Below are 20,140 nucleotides of genomic sequence, written 5' to 3' on the forward strand. Positions count from 1 at the left end.
CCTATGGAACACTAGCCCTGGGCTCTGAAGCATCAGTGCTCACAGTGAAGCTTTAGAGGTGTGTAACAGGGCACCATTTCCAGGGCAGTGGAGAACTCCTGGCGGCACCCCAGAATCCCTTTTATTCCAATCTAATTCTGGGAACAGTCTCCCCTTCACTTTCCTGCCATGCCTTGATGTTTCTTTTGGCTGTCAAAAGGGACACTGCCCCAGGGGTTCCCAGATCAGGTCTTTGCTCCAGAGCACCTAAAGGTGAGGAACTCCTGCCTTAAGGGCTAATTGCACAGCTCCATACCATCTATATACTGTGCCCCATGCCTTGCAGGTATTATATGAGTATTGTTCCCTCTGCTGGGGTCTCAGCCATCTCAGCCTCTTCCCCTTTAATGTAGCTAAACCATGTAGCCTAGACCCACTGGGTCAGGCTTGGCTTTGAGACACTAGCTCTAATCAATCTCCTCTCGTCTCCAGGCTCTCCAGCCCTGGTAGCTGCGCCCTCTCATGTTGGGCTCTCTGGCCCCTGTAACTGCACCTCATCTGGCAACAATGAGGCCTCCACCTCCCCTTACACCCTATCCCAAAGCCACCGGGGTAAATTGCAACATAAACATTAAGCCGCTGGGTAATAACAAAGGAAAAAAAATATATAATAGAGGCAGCATGCCTGCTTACCTGCATCTCTTTCTCTCTGGGTCACTCTGTCTTGGGCCCTGGCCAGCAGAGATGGCTTCCAGTTTCCTGGGGCATTTAGGAGCCTGCACTCTGCCACAGCCTAAGCTGTCTGTCCCCTGTCTAGCCCTGCCCAGGATTTATATAGCTCTGTCCTGAGCTCTCATTTGGTCATGTGACAGCCCTGGTCTTGTGTCATGTGACAGCCTGTAGGACTACCCTTTAACCCCCGCTCTGCTGCCAGGCTGTGCTCTGAAGACTCTGGCCTTAAAGGGACCACTCTGCTTCCCAGTAACAGGGCTAGGGTTCCCTGTTACAAGGTGAAGCAAAGACGCAGACACTGGTATCTCTGTGCTGATGCCCCCACTGGCGTACAGCTCTGTTAATGCTCACAATACAAGTAAGCAGTCCCCACTTCCTTTGCATCCTCTCTGAGCATCCTCACTGGCATGCTCAGGGGAGCTGGATCTCACAGCCCACCTCTAAGCCTAGAGTGCCAGCACATCCTTTGAGCTGCTGCCCACACTTGCACCTCCCTCCCTTGCTGGTTCTGTGTTTGAAAGCACCTGGGCTCTTTCCAAAAGAATGGGGACAGGGCTCCCAGACTTTGGTATTTTCATTGCCATAGGCCTTGTGCCATGCAGTAGGAGTCCCTGCTATCAGACCCTCTCCAATATGGCCTCCGTGACCTTCTATCTTGTCTGTCACAGTACTACTACCTGTCACTGCAACCCAGCTCATACGTACCACAACCCAAAGGCTGTCATGACCTTGGGCTGGGGAACAGTAGTGCAGGTATCATGCCTGAGAATGAAGTCCCATTGCACTAGACCAGTATTTCTCGACCTTTTAGACACCAGGCACCCCACCATAACTTCTAGGAATTGAGCAGCACCCCATTTCAAGCACTAAATTGTCACAGTGCTTACCTCCTTGCAGAGGGGCTGGGGAGTAGGGACCAGGAAGTGGCCAGGCAATGATAAGCATGAGCCTGGACTTATGTCCTCACACCTGCTTATTTCCTTACAATTTGAGGCACCCTTTAAAAGATCTCACAGCACCCCAAGGGTGCCCTGATTGAGAATCACTGCCCTGAACACTACAGGGACATAGAGCAGATGACTGCACACACCCAAGGAGCCAACCATCTAGCTAAAGCAGGCAGAAGTAGATTAAATACACACAGAGTAAGGGTCCAGAAGCCTGGAACTACCAATTTACAGTCTTTGCACACTCCCCATCACTGCAGCCCTCCAGCTTGCTTCTAGGCAACTCCTTCCCTACGGTGGCAGGAAACTCATCTGAGAAGATCATAAGCCTTGCTCTGACGTGAGACAGGAACGGCTGCTCTGTTCTCATTGCTTCCTTCTCTCCCCGTACACACATGAAGCTCCAACACTCTTCCACCTTCCTGCTTCTTGGGACAGTCCATGATTGTGCCTAAGGCATGTAGCTAGTCCTCAGGCCCCAAGTGCCCAGCTATGTCTATCAGCTGCTTTTTCTGGTGGCAGAAGAAGACTGCTGCTCTCCAGGTGCAGAGCAAAGTGGTATGTGAGACAGTAGTCTGAACAAATAACAAAACAGATTCCCCCTTGCTGTCTTTGTAGACAATGAACACCAATCCCAATGCTAACACAAAATCCTCCCCTTTAAGCATGAAAGACCTTCATAAGCTCCACAGGCAATGGCTGGGACAGATCATCAGTTGCTCCATGCACAGTATGGCCAGCATATCTTGACACCACTGTGGTTTAATTTGCAATCCTGCTCCACTGCTGGTTCCTTACAGCTGGGCCACTGTCTGGCCTAAACTGTTGTGTTTGTGTCTCGGCCGGGCTGAGCCGACTCGAGGTGATTTAGAAACTGCTCGTTCGTCAGGGCGGGCTGGTGAATGGAGAGGCTGACAAGGCTTAATGGTTGTAAAAAACTTTACTTACATCGTGGGTGGCTGCGATGGAAACGGTTCGGTCGTCTGGACAACAATGTGAGTTGCTCCAGCTGGCGAGGCCAAAGCCAGCAAATCCGTCCGTAACTCAAGCCGGCGGGAAAAGGGTACGTCTGGGATTGCGTTCAGTGACGGGAAGAAGGATCGATAGGTGATCAGTCTATCGACCAGCTAGCCGCAAGTCGGATCTCTTTCGAGGCACTCTGCAGCGTGCTCAAAGCTCTTCGACTTGGGCGGAAGTCGCGCTAGTTTTTAAACAGCCAGCAAGCCAATTACCGGCCGCCACATGTGAATAATTTAGCACTAGCCAATAGCGGGACACGAATTTGCATTCGAATAGCGGGAACTCTTTGCACCGTGCATTTCTGTGCTGCAAAGGGAAAATGCATCCTGCAAAGACAGCTGCAAATTGGCGGGAACTCTCTCCTGCACGCAGGTTCTCTATGCAGCAAAACCCTTGCTGTGCAAGAGGCTCTCATGTGACAAGAAAACTCCATAGTGCCGAGGCACCAAAATCACTGGGTCATGACAGTTTGTATCTATGGCAACAGTCACTGCCAGCCATGGGAGCAATGTGGCTGCAAAGCTGTTCTCTCCTGAGCTCCACACCCACCATCCCAGGCCCCCGAGTGCTTCGAGCTTGCAGGCAGCATGCTCAAGTCTAGGCCTGCAATCTGAAGCAGCAAACGCTGCTCAAATGAGAACAAAAGCAAATAAATTAACTAGCCTCCATGCCTTGTCCAAATACATGTTTTTCCACTCCCTTCCATACGCTGTCTGCCAAACCGTTGTCCTTCCATACACGCTCCAAACTCAACAACAGGCATAGATTGTTAGAGGCTGGAAGGAACCTTGTAGATCATTGGGTCCAGTCCCCCTACACCAAGCAGGAAAAGACAACTGGGGTCAAGTGACCCCAGCAAGGTGACCATCCAGTCTCCTTTTGAAGTCTTCCAGGGTAGGTGACTGCACTACCACTGGAGGGAGTTTATTCTACAGTCTGGACACCATGGGTGTCTGGTGCCTCTTGAGTCAGTGACCGGGGGGCGGTCCCCCAGTATCCAATCCCACTGACTGGGTGCGGGCCCCCGGTGGCTGATCCTGTTGGACGGGGGGATCCCCCCGCAGCCAATCTCACTCACCGTAAAAGTAGCCATGCCGCTTCCGGAACTCCCGCGGTCACTTCCGGAAGCGACATGGCCACTTTTGCTGGTGGTCCCACTACCCGGCCGGAGCTTGCAGGGGGGGGGGGGGGGCACTGGTGATACCGCCTGCCCCCCTGTCCACTGGCTAAACAGCGTGGCCTGACAGGGGGTGCACCGGCGCTTTCAGGGGGTGCATGCGCACCCCTGTGCACCCTGTACACGTCGCCCCTGCTGGACACCCTGACTGTGAAGGAGTTTTTCCTGGAACTGACCCTGAAGCAGCCTTCCAGGAGTTTGTATCCATTACTCCTGGTCTTCCCCAGGGGTGCCCTGGCAAACTATAGGCCCATCAGCCTGACTTCTATCTTGGGGAAGATCTTAGAAAAGTTTATTAAAGAGGCCATCCTTAATGGACTGGCCAATGCCAACTTCCTGAGAATAACCAGCATGGGCTTGTTGCAGGTAGGTCTTGCTTGACCAAACTCATTTCCTTCTACAACCAGGTGACCTATCACCTGGACAAGGGAGAAGAGATGGATGTCATATATCTTGACTTCAAAAAAGCCTTCAATCTGGTATCCCATGATCACGTCTTGGCGAAACTGGCCAATTGTGGCCTTGGGTCCACCACGATCTGCTGGCTGGGAAATTGGCTCTGGGGTCGGACCCAGAGGGTGGTGGTTGATGGAAGTCAATCATCACGGTGCCCTGTGACCAGTGGGGTCCCTCAAGGCTCTGTCCTTGGACCTATATTGTTCAACATCTTCATTAATGATGTGGACATTGGCGTCAGAAGCGGACTGGCCAAGTTCGCCGATGACACCAAACTTTGGGACAAAGCATCCACACCAGAAGACAGGAGAGCAATCCAGGCTGACCTGGACAGGCTCAGCAAATGGGCGGATGAGAACCTGATGGTGTTTAACACTGAAAAATGCAAGGTTCTCTGCCCCGGGAGGAAAAACCTGCAGCATCCTTATAGGCTCAGCAGTGCTACACTGGCTAGCACTACGGAAGAAAGAAACTTGGGGGTCATCATTGACCACAAGATGAACAGGAGCCCGCAATGCGATGCTGCGGCTAATAAAGCGACCAAAATGCTGGCTTGCATCCACAGATGCTTCTCAAGCAAATCCCAGGACGTCATTCTCCCCTTGTACTCAACCTTGGTGAGGCTGCAGCTGGAGTACTGCGTCCAGTTTTGGGCTCCACAATTCAAAAAGGATGTGGAAAAGCTTAAGAGAGTCCAGAGAAGAGCCACGCACATGATCAGAGGTCAGGAAAACAGACCTTACGACGACAGGCTGAGAGCCATGGGGCTCTTTAGCCTGGAAAAGCGCAGGCTCAGGGGTGATCTGGTGGCCACCTATAAGTTTATCAGGGGTGACCACCAGTATCTGGGGGAACGTTTGTTCACCAGAGCGCCCCAAGGGATGACGAGGTCGAACGGTTACAAACTACTACAAGACTGGTTCAGGCTGGACGTAAGGAAGAATTTGTTTACTGTCCGAGCCCCCAAGGACTGGAACAGCCTGCTACTGGAGGTGGTTCAAGCATCTACATTGAACACCTTCAAGAGTAAATTGGATGCTTATCTTGCTGGGATCCTATGACCCCAGCTGACTTCCTGCCCTTCAGGCTGGGGGCTGGACTCAATGATCTTCCGAGGTCCCTTCCAGCCCTAATGTCTATGAAATCTATGAAATCTGTGAAATAGCTGTTCACTGAGTTCTTGATGTACTCCCTGATGTAGCAGTAAGCTACTACCAAGTCCCCTCTCAGCCTTCTCTTCTGTAGGCTGAAGAAGCCCAAGTCCCTCAGCCTCTCCAAGTATGGCTTGTTTTGCAAGTCCCTGATCATATAGGTGGTTCTTCTCCGGACCCTAAGTTTTTCCACACCCTTGTTGAAGTGGGGCGCCCAGAACTGGATGCAGTACTCCAGCTACGGTCTCACCAGTGCAGAGAACAGTGGGAGTATCACTTCCTTAGTTTTACATGAGATGCAATAGTTAATGCATGCCAGTATGTTGTTTGCCCTGCTGGCCACAGCATCGCACTGCCAGCTCATGTTCATATGATGGTCGATCACTACCCCTAGGTCCCTTTCAGTCGTGGTGCAAGTCAAATTGTCACCACCAAGTCTGTAGGTATGTTGGGGATTATTTGCCCCAAGATGGAGTGCCTTATACTTCTGAGTGTTGAACTTCATCTGGTTCTGGTCCTCCCAACTCTCCAGCCTGTCCAGGTCTGCCTGTATCTGCAACCTATCTTCTGGCATGGCCACGCTCCCCCATAACTTGGTGTCATCTGCAAATTTGGCCAGCAAACTTTTCACCCCCACATCCAAATCATTGATAAAGATGTTGAAAAGCACCAGTCCAAGCATGGACCCCTGAGGGACACCACTGGCCACTTCTCAACCAGGACGACACAGATCTGTTCATGAGAACTCTCTGGGTCCTACTATGCAGCCAGTTTTCCACCCACTAAACTGTTGAGCAGTTAAGCCCATAATCTTCCAATTTTTCCACAAGCATATCATGGGATACTGGATCAAAAGCATATATGAATACAACATCCAAATTCACTGCTAAAGGTAAAGATTTACAATACCAGTTCAGTCTAAAATTACTTGCAAGTCCTAACCATAATTAACTCTCTCTTTTTTTACCTACACATTGCTTATAAGCTGAATTCAAATTCAACGTATCTATAGCATGGACCTCTTACTCTGTAGAAGAGTAGAGAGAGGCAGTTAGCCATGTTAGCCTGAAGTCAGGCAAAAGGCAGGATAGAGGTGCACTCTACAGACTAACTGAATCAGAGATGCTTTTGTGCAGCTCACTTCATCAGAGGCTTTTCCACCCCTTCCTTGTTTTCTGTGCTTAAATCACTACTTCTGTTTGATAACCTGCTCTCTGCATGTCCTTTCACAGCATTTAATGAAGTGAGCTGTGGCTCATGAAAGCTTGTGTATCTCTGATTCAGTCTACAAGGTGCACCTCCACCTTGCCTTCTATAGGAGAGTGGGCAAAGGGAAAAGTAAGCTGCCATCTTTGCAAGGATAGGTGTGTAGTAACATAGTAACACAGTTTCTGTCTGTGTGCTGTAGCCTGGAGTCACTGGGGCACAGTCATCCTGAGATCTAGCAAGCACTTAGCAGAGCTGGGCTGGGTGGCTATACTAAGTGGATTTACAATAAAATTGTACCCTTTGTCTCTACTGGGAGTTGCTGTTATGCTAGAATAACAGGCTAGCATAATTAACTTGTTCCCCAAAGGAGCAACATTACATGGTGTGAGTAGTGGGTTCATAGTAGGGCAACTCAGAGTGAGTTCTACAGACTGGCAGTGGAACCTGGGTGAGGGACAGCTGCAGACACAGGGACTCCTCTCTCTCAGATACCAGCTCCAGAGCAATTCACCTTCTAGACTGTGGGGACTGGACTAAATACGAGTCAAGATCTGAGTAACTTAAGGGAAGCATAAGGGCAGAAAAAATGAGCCAGAGGGGGAACAGATTGTCAAGGAGCATCAATTGTCAACTCAAGTCCACGGTGGACTTCCCGTACATCCTGATGGCAACCACATTGCCAAGGATGAGCTAGCTGCTAACAACAAGAACGAGAATGCCTTCCTGCGATACATTCTAGTTATCAGAACCAAGTCAAGTTGTTTGGCTGTGGGCATTACCCTCTGAGTTACCACCATCTACTTCAAGATTGATGGGGGGCTGATGTCACCATCATTCCTGAGAAGCTGTACAGATTTGTCCTGGTTCATCTTCACCCTTCTGACAAAAAACTATTTGCACCTGAGATGAGATCCCTGCAGAGTGCTGCAGTGGCACTATTACAAGCTACTACATGGGAAAATACCTATATAATTAAAGACCTCAAACGACCATTGCTGAGCTGTAAGGCAAATGAAGAACTAGGCTTCATACAGAGACTGGAAACTGCAAATTTAGGTCCAGTCCAATAATTCTTAAGGCCATTCAAGAGATTGGGAAAACTGAAACAATCCCACACCATCAAACTCAAGAAGAATGCTTAGCTCTTTGCACTTGCAGGGCCTCATCAGTCACGTTCCAATACTCTTAATGAAGGCTATCAAGAAGGCTATCAAGGAGCTATGAGCCAGTCATTGAGCCTTTTGACTGATGTATGCCTATCCTATGCATCCGTGGTTGTAGTGGCAAAGCCTTCTAGAGATGTGCACATCTGCATTCACACCTCTGAGCAAAACATGAGTGGGGAAAGTGAATGCTACCCTAGGCCAGCAGCTGAACACACACTTGACCAGTTGCCAAATGCTAGAAGTCTTCAGCAAACCCATTGCCAATTCAGGGTTTTGTTAAATGCCACTTTCTCAAGAGAGACCTACTTTCACCACATTCATTACTCCATTTGGGATCTGCAAATTCTAATATTTATCGTTTAGAACAGCGGTTCCCAAACATTTTCCTACCAGGACACATTTCCAAAGATCCACGGCCTGTCCTAGCCCATACTTCCCTGGCCCTGCCAGTGCCTGACTCCCATTCTCCTGCCCCCTCCACTCCCCCTCCCCCCAAGCCATGCTGGTATCCCTCACTCCCAACCCAGAGCCCCCTTCCACCCCATCCCCAACTCTGCTGGAGGGTTCCCCAGCTGCCCCCGTCCCACTTGGGCTGGAGTGTGGTGGCTGTGGTGGCTCTGGTTTACATGGGCAGCAGCAGAGCAAGTCTGGCTCTGGCACAGGCTGGGGGGAGGAAGAGAGGCCTGTGGCACCCTTCTGCCCTGGGCTGGGGTTGCAAAGCCACACCAGGTAGCCTGGTTATGGCCCCTCCCACCCCCCAACCCCAAGCAGTATCTCAGCTGCTCTGCCCCTGCGAACAAAGGCACTGGCTCTGGTGCCGCCAGCCCAGCCACACAGCTATCCCCCACCTCCTTCCTGCCACCCCTCTGCCCTTCCACAGCTTGCAACCCTTTGAAATAGTCTTGTGACTCACTTTTCACTACCCAACGGTTGAGAACGGTGGTTTAGAATATTCTCTGCACCTGGGATCTTTCAGAAAGGGATGAGCCAGCTGCTAGATGGCATGTAAGGGATGATCTGTCATCTTAGCACTATCCTGGTCCATGGCCCTCCTGTAGACATCTATAAGGATCATCTGCACAAATTGCTGCACACCCTTCAGGATGCTGGCTCTGTCCCTACACCTGAGAAAATGTGATGTTGAGCAAAATAGTGCCCATGCCCCAGGCTACACTGTCACCAGTGCTCATGTACACCTTGATGAGAGTGACACAGAGGCCAGTTGCAAAACAGCTAAGCCTATGAGTGTTACTGAGCTGAAGTGATATCTAGGTATGGTTAATTAACAGTTAGGCCGCTGTTGATCAAGCTTTTGGTCCTGTGGGCCAGATGAATGGTATAGGGGTCAGTCCACAGGCTGGATCAAACCCCACATGCCAGGATCAGGCCTTGTGCACCCAGATAGGGCCCTGTGGGGCCTTGGCTGGCCCCTAAGTGCTGGGATTGGGCCTTGCACTGATGCCACAAACCAGGGTTGGGCCCTGGGTTTCCACATGCCAGGATTGGGCCCTGGGGCCCCACACTGCCCCTTCCTGGCCCTGCCCTGGGGTCTGCCCCATATGTTGGGATTTGGCCCTGGGGCCCAGCACCACCCCTGCCTGGCCCCATGAACCAGGATGGGGCACCCCATCTAGCACACAGGGACTGGGGTTCCCCATGGGTCTGGAAATTTGGCAGCAGGGGAGCAGTACCACTATTCTCCCACTGCCAGATTTTCAGACTGAAGGGAAGCTACATTGGGTTGGGGGTTGAGCACCACTGTCTTAGCCAATGTTTTACCTGGAGTGACTGACATCCTGTATCCTGGCTTATTACATCCTGATACAGGATGGGGACCCAGGAGAGGTCAAGAACAATGAAGCACTCTCCTGTGCATGCTGCCCCCACTTCTCTGGCATGCTCCTCTCCCCCCACACTAGAATTGAGAGAGGTACAGGTCACATGGGGCCTCCACTCTCGTGGTTCTGAGGTCTCCCAGTTTTGGTGCAGAGGGACTCTGGAAGAGCCCTCATTTTTTTCACAAAGCAACAGCTTCATTGAAGTATTAGTGAAGGACCATTTAAAAAGAACAGATGGCGTACAAGGCGTTACTGACATGTTGTGCTACACTAGTTGCAAATAGGTTCAGCCCTGCTAAACCAGTCATGAGTGGGCAGTTCCACGGTCTAGTTCCAGTAAGTCCACTACAACTCAAACTACACAGCCCTGAGAGCCACATTCTTCAAGAAAGGGAAGGTAATCACACAGAACAACAAGAGACTTTATGTCAGATGTCATGGTATGTGAGCACTTCCTGAATTCAGGTTGGCCAGTCAGTCTGGCTCACTGCCATGTGCACTCATGGACCACTCTCTGAGAGCAAAGAAAGTTGAATCACCACCATATGTTCTTACAGCCTCCACCACAATCAGCTGAGGAAACAGTGCAAGACATTGAACAAGACTGGCAAGGCATCGATGGTGATTCCCTGTTTGGAGACGGCTGATTCTGCAACCAACTGTGCTGGCTCATCCTCCTTCCGTCACAAGATGAATTAAATGTGTACATTTGGTAAAATTCCACAGAGACTAGACCTCTAAAGACATGGTGTATTTTCTTTCAAATATGTAACTTGGCTCTAAAGGGGTAATCCAATCTACATCCCTAAGCTCCAGCCAGAGGTCATAGGAATGTGGTCCTCCTGGCACTTAGGGATGGCTTGCTGAGGTATTGCAAAAACAGAGCTAGGTGAGGGTCAGGTGGCTGTACTGAATGGAGTAACGATAAAGCTGCACCCTTTCCTCTCTCAGCTGGGAGGTGCTGTTGTGCTGTTTGTTCTGGTATACGTCTGTTCTCCAGAGATGCAAATATTACAATGGACACGGACACACACATACACTTCAGCTAGTATTTGTGAGGCAGTAGTGGACCACTGGGGGCATCAGGATCTTTGGTGTCTGTGCCTGGTTCTGGGAGCAAAGCATGGTCTGGGGCTGCAGACAGCATGGCTACATATAACAGCATCCATAGGGAAGGCAGTGGAGGTCATCTCTGAGCTGACCCTGGGAATGCTTTTTCTCTGGTTTCTCCTTGTACATCTTTACAGAAGCTCCTTTCCTGACCACACCTCGTCTGTCCAGCTCCTTGGCAGCTCTGCTCCTTGCAGCCTAGGCCCCTATCTGCAGCTGGGAGGAAAGCAGGGCACAGGAGCAGAGAAGACAGAGCTGCAACACAAGCAGCTGAGACTCTGGTACTCCCAGAAGGCACAGCAATCCCAAGGTAGAGAGGACATAGACAGCTACGGGGAGATGACAAGGAGCCTACTGCATTGATGAGGTGAAGGAGGGCAGGGCAGCATGGCTGGCATAAATAGTGTTAGGGGAAGGAGCTCTATGTCTTCAATTTGGAGCAGCCAGAGCAGGGAACAAAATCCCTTTCTGACCCTGTTCACCTAGGACTCTGCTAGTGCTATCCAGTAGGGCTGTGAGAAGCTTTGGTCCCTGATTCAATTTGGCAGAGATTTGGCTCAAATCTCCAAATCAGAATTGAATCAGAGGACCCTTTAATCTCTCTGAATTGAATCGGAACCCTTTAAATTGATTCAGAAATTTGGAAAGATTCAGAGATTCGGACACAGACACAGCTTTAAATGTTTTTTCTACATACCTCTAAGTAGCATGGGCTTGTGAATGCTGCGATGCTGGGGTGCATGGAGCGCCCACAGGAGTGTGGGGGGGCCCTCAACATACTCAGCGGCGAACCTGGAAGTGGACTGGAAGTACTTCTGGTCCACTGCTGGGTCTGCTGGGAAGCATGCTGGGGGCCCCCCCTGCGCCACCCCGACTCAACAGCTGGTGCCTCCTGGGTATGGGGGGGAAACCCAGGGTCCCCCTGCGGCTGATCGCTGAGCCAGAGGGCACAGAGGCCCCCCAGGGCACTCCCTGGCAGACCCAGAAGTGGGCCAGAAGCACTTCCGGTCCACTGCTGGGTTCGCCACCAAACACATGGAGGGCCCCTGCACTCCTGTGGGACGTTCCATGTGCCCCAGCATTCCAGCATTCACAAGCCATGCCTGCTACCTCAAGGTATGTAGAAAAAACTTTTAAGGCAGTGTCTATGTCCTAATTGCTGATTTTCCAAATCAGCATTGAATCTTCAGATTCGGATTCAGCCGAATCAAATCAGAGTCAGTGATCTGAATCCACAAATTGAATCACTGTCCCTGATTAGGGCTCAATCCGAATCTGAATCAAATAGGGCCCACTTCACACACCCCTAATATCCAGGGATCTGAGAAGGAGCAGTCCTACATGCACCCCAGGGAACTGGAAGGTGAAACAGCTGGGCTTTGCTGCTCATCCCACCTTCACAGAGAAACTGTAATGCAGGAGTCAGCAACATTTTGGGGCAGAGTGCCAAAAACACCTACAACCTCAACTTGTAAGATGTTGGTGGGCCACGGGTAGACAGCAGGGGAGCCACGAGTGGCCCAATCCTTACTATGGCAGCACATGTGTGCCAAACAAAATGCCTTCACTTGCCACAGTCTGGCACCCATGCCAGGGGCTGTCTACCCCTGGCTCTAATGGTTTTTATCTGTGAAACCTGATTCTATGAATGTTTCCTCCCTGTGTGAATAACATAACCCAGTTCTGGAGTCTGTTACAGATTATTGGGGCTGGGAGCAGGATTGGGTTCACAGTAAGGTTTCAGGGCTTTTAGTGTATGAAGTGCATTATTCTATGAGCAAAAATGCTGGTGCTCCTGCAATTGAGAAACAACAAAGGAGCAAAATGTTAACTTGGTCAAAATTATAGTTCTTCTAGCCTTCCCCATCCCTACAGTGCAGATGACACTAACCCAGTGATTCTCAACCAGGGAGCCATGGCACCCAGGGGTGCCTTGAGAGCCTTTCAAGGGTGCCTTGGAGTCACACATTGCTACACAATGTTAGCAGTTAGGTGTGGTGACATGATTCACAAGATAAATCCAAAGATTTAAAAAAATAAATCCACAGTATTAAAAACATTCTGACCTGTTGTGGTCTTTCTTTGTCCTTTGCAACGGAAGAATTGCTCTAGTATTTTTCTGTAGTCAGAAAATGAGGACAAACTAAGAGCTGGCATTTTCTGAGGGGAACTTCAAGTCTAATGAGAGGTACCTGGAGTTTAACAAGGTTGAGAAGCACTGCACTAACCAGTAACACACAGTCAGAGAAGAACTAATGCCAGTCTAAATTGGTTAAGTGGGGTTCTGACTGAAAGTGTTTAAGCTTACCCCAAGAACTGGCCTTCTGCTTTGGTCAAGTGGCCCACTGACTTCTGGTCTCCCATAGACACCTCTTCCTCTGGCTTCAGGGTGGCGATGCAAGTACCTGTAAAAGGAAGAGAAGTGACCTATGTTTGGATACAAGTAGTGCAAGTACAGGACAATGCTATTTATATTATTCGTTGCCTTACCTTTCTGCTATTCTCTGAATTTATCAAGGGTGGTGAGAATTTCTCTAAATGCTGAAATAAAAAAATCTTGATATTTTTGATGGCATAAGACTGGCAGGGTAGTCAGAAACAAGGTCTGTCTAGCCCAGCTTCCTGCCTCCACCCTGCTCAGCACTAGTGCTTCAGAAAGAAGTGCAGCTGGCAAATACGGACAGTCTATTTTTCATGCCTGCTCTCACCCAAATCTCTAATAGTTAATGCTAATAAAAAGAGTGTTGTCTACTTCATTATCAAGCGTTCTTGTCATCCACATCAAGGACCAGTCTCTGAACCTTGCTTTGTTCTGGGCCTTAATATTTCTGGATTTTTTTTTGAAGAGCCCGAGCCTACAAATATTGTAGCCCATGAATACTTCCATTGTTTTTGTATAACCTGGGTGCACCCAAGTTTTTGCTTCCCTCTCCAAATAGAAGGGATGGGTGGCCAGGCAGGAGTGCTGTGAGGGATCTGCAATACAGGCCCATTCCCTCTGTTCTCTATAGAGTCAGGCCAGGACAAAAATAGCTTAACTAAACAATATATACTTTACATACAAGGCTATATTTTATAATTGGCAACTAGGAAATTATACCACCACCAATGGCCTTGAACCCAGCACAGATAAGTACCTGATCTGAAACAGGTAAGCACAGGTAAGTCCAAATAACCAACAAGTAAATATAGGAGAACAGCAAATAAATACTGGCAAACAACAGGGAGGAGGGATTCAACATAGCATTCAACAAGACAGGTATATATATACAACAGTTAAACAACAACTCACATTAGAAATAACAAAATATAAGGCACTACCTACAAAATATGAGATGCCTGCACACCCTTCAGGGTATCAACATCACTATGAGTACTGGAGACTCCCTTTGATGCCAGGATCCTTGGCACAGCTCCAAAAAGGGAGAAGGAAGGGGCCCCAGTACCTCTCAGCCCCTCGTGGGTTTGCTGGGGACCCTTTCCTCACAGGGCCCTCTGCTAGACCCCACTCCAAGGGCTTCTTCCCCTGTGGTAACCCTTTTCCCAATAAATCACAGATCCAATGGGCGATGTGGGGTCCTTGTCACCCCAGCCAGGGTTTCTTTCAGCTGATGCAGACGCAGGCCTCTGGCTCCTGTGGGGCCTCCAATCCCCTTGCAGCCCTGTTCCCCACTCTGGGCACTGAGGGCTCTGCCTGCTGCTCACAATTGGGAGCTTATGCGGCTCCAAGGTCCAGGTCCCCGCCTGGGACCAGCCACGCACCGAATGTTCCCAGCTTCACGCCAATAGACCTGAGCTGCCTTGTGCAGCTCCCAGGGTCTGGGACTCCATGCACTGCTACATGAACTGAGGTCCCAGCCACACACTGGGGGTTGCAGACCCAAGCTGCCTCATGCAGCTCCCAGGGTCTGAGGCTTCATGCACCGCTGTGTGCATCGAGTGGCTGGAGACCCGAGCTGCCTCACACAGCTTCCAGGGTTTGCCCCACGCGCCGCACTACGCACCGACTGGGGCTGAAGCCATCCGCCACTCCTGTTTGGCAAGAGACGGCTTCAGGGGCTCTTCAGGGCAATGGTATCCACCTGCTGGGCTGCTCTTCCCCAGTACTTCTTAGCCACGCTCTCTTCTCTGTCCCTCGGTGTGTCTGCTGCATGCTGGGCACACTACTCCTTTTATTCTCTCTGGAGGCTCTGCCCCCAGAGTGCTGTTGGACCTGCAAGGTGCAGGCTTCAATCAGGTCCAGGGCTCTTTACCCCCCCCCCCCCTCTCTCCCCTGCAGCCCCAGGCAGGAGCGGGGCCAGTCCTTCCCAGCAATTACCTGATTGGTGGACATGTTCCACCAATCATAACAAAGCTCCTCCAAGCCCAGGCATGCTGGGCTGCATCAGTAAGTCCACCACATTTGTAAGTGTTTTCAGATTTACAACCTAAGAACTAAAAGTACATCCATGTAGGTCCTTTATTATACAGATCACCTGGTAATGAGAAAATTGGTGGAAAATTTCCACTAAGCTCTGTCCTGTGTTCACTTTTCATGATACCACAACTCAAAATGTCAACATTTTTTAAATGTTGCAAACACTGGAAATATATTACAGAGAAGTGCCTGATAATTTGAAAAGCCACTTTTGTTAGAAGATGAACCTGCAGTGAGTTTTATGACTTGAAAGATTTCTTTCTACCTGAAAAAGCTGCTGCAGGAATACAACCCAGAACAGACGTAAGACTAGAAGGGCCTGAAGTCATGGAGTCCTACTTCCTGCTGGCACAGGCACCTCCTTATATACCCTATTTCCTCACATACAATATACCCCTTTTGTCCAAAAATCAGTAGTTAGAGATTGGGGTTCTTCATGTTATAAGTAAGGTATGGCAGGCCCACGCTTGCAAGGCTGCCTCTGGCATGCCCTGCCTACCTGGGCACCACCTGAGACCTACTCAGCTGCCACGACTTGATATTATTTGAAATTAGCTGGAGGTGCTGCTCAGTGCTTTCCTCTGGCCCCAGGTGGCTCAGCTGGTAGGTCTTCTGTGAGGCTCCGCCACCCCTACACTTCACCCCTTTCCACTCAGGTGGTCTACTCTGGTCTTGGTGATGTCTGTGACAGGCCACTGTCATGCCTACCTGCACAGTCCCCCATGGGAGCATGGTGAGGCCTTCTTGGCTGACAAATGCACAACTTAATGATAATGAAACTAAATGTGCTCACTTGATGCCAGCATGCAGGGCATCAATGCTACCTGCACCCAAAACTTTACTTCAGTGTTTTGCATTCAGTGAGGTGTGCTTTGTCTGGCCCGCACTGGCTTCCCCTTTGTGGGTATTCCCCAGGTGAGCTGGGGTTCTAGGCCTGCTGGTACCCAGCTACAGACCCCACTACTTTGGGCAACGTCCCCTCACTCTCCCCAGGGTCCTCCATGACCGCTAGTGCCCTAGCAGTGGATTTTGGGTCTGTACCCACTCAAATGTGATGGCTGTGGCTACAGAGGCACTGGATGGGGTTTTTTTCCCCCGGCAGGCTCTACCAGTCCCTCTCAGGCTGGCCTCCTCCCTCCCAGCTGCCTTCCCAGTACCTTTCAGCATTGAGGTGCGTAAGCAAAGGGTTGGTTGGGTCTGCACCTTTGGGTTTGCCCATCATGGCTTGCGTGCTAATACCTGTCTGTCTCCTAAAGGTGCTCAGTTGCCCACAGCGTCTCCTCTTCTCGTGGGGCCTTCTGCCCCTGGAAGGATTCCCTGCTGTGGTGCCTCAGGTAATTTGTGTTGCCTGACCCTGCGGCAATTAGGGCTCCTGTAGCCTGACCTGGCAACCTGCCCCCATGGGGGTGTGCTGGTCCTGCTCCAGCTGCTGGGAGGGTTTTAGGTTGCATTCACAGTGTGCCCTCTTTCTCCCTCCCCTGTGCTAGTACCAAGGAGTTGGTTTTATCCCAAGAGTCCTCCAGGACCAGACCACTCTGTGGGCACTCTTCTGGTCACATGGTGCCCACCCACTCCCCAGCAGACAGGCCACCTGGATGCCAGCACTGAGGTAAGTGTGCCATGGGCCTGTCACATAAGGAAATATGGTCATAGCAATTTTGGCGGTGTAATCCTCTGCTGGGGGAAGGCAGGAGTAGTGCTGCATATGTTCCACAGAGAACAACCCAGTGACTATGCTGGGAACCCCAGCTGATGCTACTCAGTTACCTACTGATACTTACCAGTATGTTCAAGGAAATATCTTTTTATCTTCATTTTGCCTTTCAAAAATAAGGTGCATCTCTTAATCAGGGATGGGTTGTACATGAAAAACGTGTTAACTGCTGTCATAGCTGATCAGGTTTCTTCCTGAAAATGGGTAGTTTCTGACTCCTACTGGGAGGCTGCTCCAGATGCTCACTGCTCTACTGGTTAGAAACCTTCTTCTGATTTCCAGCCTAATTTGCTTCTGAGCAGTGTATAACCATTTTTTTCCATTACAAAGACTGTCTTCTAGTTCCATCATTAAAACACAAAGCTACCCCCTTTCATCTGCTATAAACTCTCCAAAATCTCAGATTAAACTATTCTAAGACTCCCCAGTTTCTTCCAGCTATCCTAGTTGCTCTGAATTTCTTCACAGGCTCAGGGCTTACAGAAGATAGAGCAGAGAGAGGAGTCTTACTTCCTATGTGTGTACAAAGACAAGACTATACAGTAGGAGGTAGGGCTGGGGGTACTTAAATAACATAGCAAAAATGCCATTTCCCAGTTCCTGAAAATTCTCTGGTACCTTAGCAATAAGACTATTAAAAGCAATAATTAAACAAGGCAACAAATTCCCCTTTGAAACTGAGGCCAACAATGAAAAAGAGCAGGAAAAAAAGCAAAGACAACATCTTTCATCATACCAGATGAATGCAATCATTCCCATGTCATTTATGCAGTATTTGTAGGCTTGTCCTGAAGTTCTTAAATATCTCTTTGGTCCCATGGAAAGTGTAAATGGTGATCTTAGTTTGATCTCTGAGATATGCTTCTGTAGGTCACAGAACTATCCCCAAACCAGCAACATTTGCTGTTCTCATCTCAAGGACCTGGGAGTCAGCAACATGGGAGTTAGGAAATTCATTTCTTTCCCTGAAACAGCAGCCCTAGGAATTCTAGCCCCTTGGCTGCACTAGGATTACCCTAACTATTGTGCAAAGCAAAAAATATAAAAACCTAAAAATTAGATTCTCAATGGTGACATCAGTGTTAGCTTCTGGCTGCAGAAGGATCACTTTCCATCTTGGGGGAAAAAATAGGTGAGCTCTGCTTGGCAGGGATACGTGCTACACAGGGGATGTATAATATAAAGATTTTGGAGTACAGCACTTCTGTTCTTATATGAGGTATCAGTAATGAACTGGCTACCCTTGGATGACAAGGTTAGAAGTACAGCCCAAGGACCCTGGAAGGCTTCTCAGCCTTGGTCCCACATAGCTACCTTGGTTTTTCCCCTTCCCTTCCTTTCCCTTCCCTTCCCTTCCCTCTGTGACTAAGTCCTTGCCGTACTACAGAGTGAATTCAGGTGCTGTATCATTTGTTCCCTGTTTCATATATTCCACAGCTAAGTTTTGCACAAGGACACAGCCTGATTACTCATGGCCCAGATTTAGCTGGAGCTTCTCTGCCTTTCATTCGTGCATTTTCCCTTCATGATCCAGCTATATTCAGATCCCTACACACTGGTAAGCACATCTGAGTTTCAAACTTTTCAGGTCCTCCACAGTCTGCTCTCAGCCTGATGTGAAAGCACAGACAAGGAGGCCGCTTAGGTTCTTTTCCTACCAAAAGTGTTCCTCCCACAATACATTTTTGCTAATGTTTTATTCAATCCAGCAATGGGAGTGACCACTTTTGCCTTTGGAAGCCTGTTCTGTAGGTTTAAAATTCAGCGCCATAAAGCTTCCCCAGAAATTTACCTCCCAGCCCTGCATATTCCCTAAGAAGACCCTCCCCTCTGTCTTACCTTTGGAGATAGGAATTGACTTTGAAAGACAGTGGTGTGTGCATGCCCTGTCCTCCTTCTGGCAGCCATCTGATGGATGTGTCAACCCCAACCCCAACATGCCCCTCTGCTCCTGAAGAGATTGGCATGCTCCCTTCAGCTAAGACAGCACAAGAGCACTCCAAGGAATCTGTACATCCCACCTCCTCAGGGTGCCTTGCCTGCTCCTCTCACTCTTTGCGTGCAGTGCCCTGCGGTGGCCACACATGGAGATGCTGCCTGGAGAAAGCTCCCTTCCCCTTAGCCCCTTGAATGACTGAGGCTTTGTTTGTTGTGGTTGTCATGGAAGCAGTCCTCTATGACTGACTTGCAAAACAAATACATGGAAAACCTCTCAAGCATATTTCAGCCAGAAGTACAGATCTGAAAGAATGAAAACCCTCTCTGTGTGCATAGATACTAGTTGAGCTCTACTCCTCTGAAGTGAAGTCAGAGTTTAAGGTCAGGCTGCTGGGCCTAACGAACAGAGGGTGTCGAGGAATCTGAATGCTGGGCGCATGCTGCTATGGGCATGTTAGAGCAAAGACAGCAGCAGCACGCGCCCAAGGAAGGTGGAGGCTTGGGTCTCATTGGACAGCTGATCTGCCAACAGCACCTGGAATCACATTTTGGACCGTGACTAGGAAATAATACAAGTTCCTAAAGTGTGCAGAAAGGAAACAATAGCTGCAGGGGAGGATCAGATTGCTGACATGTCTGAAGGGAATCACTGCCCCTAGTGTTAGGGAAAATGAACTTTTCCCTGAACAAGGGTGCTGGTCACTCTAAGCAGATGTAGCTCCATCCAAAGTCAGTAGATTTATACCGGAGTTGAACATAGCCCCAGCACGTGGTTTGCAATGCAACGTGCCAGGCTGGATCCTCCTCTCCTTCGCATCATTGTGAGGTGGGTGTGCTGCCCTGGCTTTGCTGGTATGAATGAAAGCAGGGTTGGGCTGGATGGTCACAGGGAAGAGTGAGAGGCCATGAGGTGCAGGCCAAAAGAGGCAAAGTTTTCACAGTGTATGGAGCTGAGCAGTGCCCCCCCCCAGTGTTTGTGCTGGGTCCTGTGCTGTTTAACATATTCATAAATGGTTTAGAAAGGCAAGTAAATCGTGAAGTGGCCAAGTGGGCAGGTGACACCAAATTATTCAGGGTGGTGAAAACCAAAGCTGCCTTTGAAGAACTGCAGAAGGATCTTGCAGAACTGAGTGAACTGGCCACAAATGCCAGATGAAATTCAATGCTTATAAGTGCAAAGAGATGCACACGGAGAAAAACAACCTAAGATGCCCATACACAAGCATTATCCAGAAAGGGATCTTGGAGTTATTGTGACTAGTGCTCCGAAAACTTAAGCCTAGTGT

At 49.6% G+C, this 20,140-nt stretch overlaps 1 long non-coding RNA gene across 2 annotated transcripts in view; it reads right to left on the minus strand.

Moving 5' to 3' along the window:
* LOC132248600 (uncharacterized) overlaps positions 1–19,021 on the minus strand; it is a 33,584-nt gene extending 14,563 nt beyond the window's left edge. For both annotated transcript variants that reach the window (XR_009459887.1, XR_009459886.1), the window contains exons 1-2: positions 18,756–19,021; positions 13,094–13,190 (exon numbers count right to left, since the gene is read on the minus strand). This is a non-coding gene — a long non-coding RNA (uncharacterized LOC132248600). The remainder of the gene's footprint in view (positions 1–13,093; positions 13,191–18,755) is intronic.
* Between the last annotated feature and the right edge of the window lie 1,119 nt (positions 19,022–20,140).

Source organism: Alligator mississippiensis, chromosome 2, assembly GCF_030867095.1.
Source record: "Alligator mississippiensis isolate rAllMis1 chromosome 2, rAllMis1, whole genome shotgun sequence".
NCBI lineage: Eukaryota > Metazoa > Chordata > Crocodylia > Alligatoridae > Alligator > Alligator mississippiensis.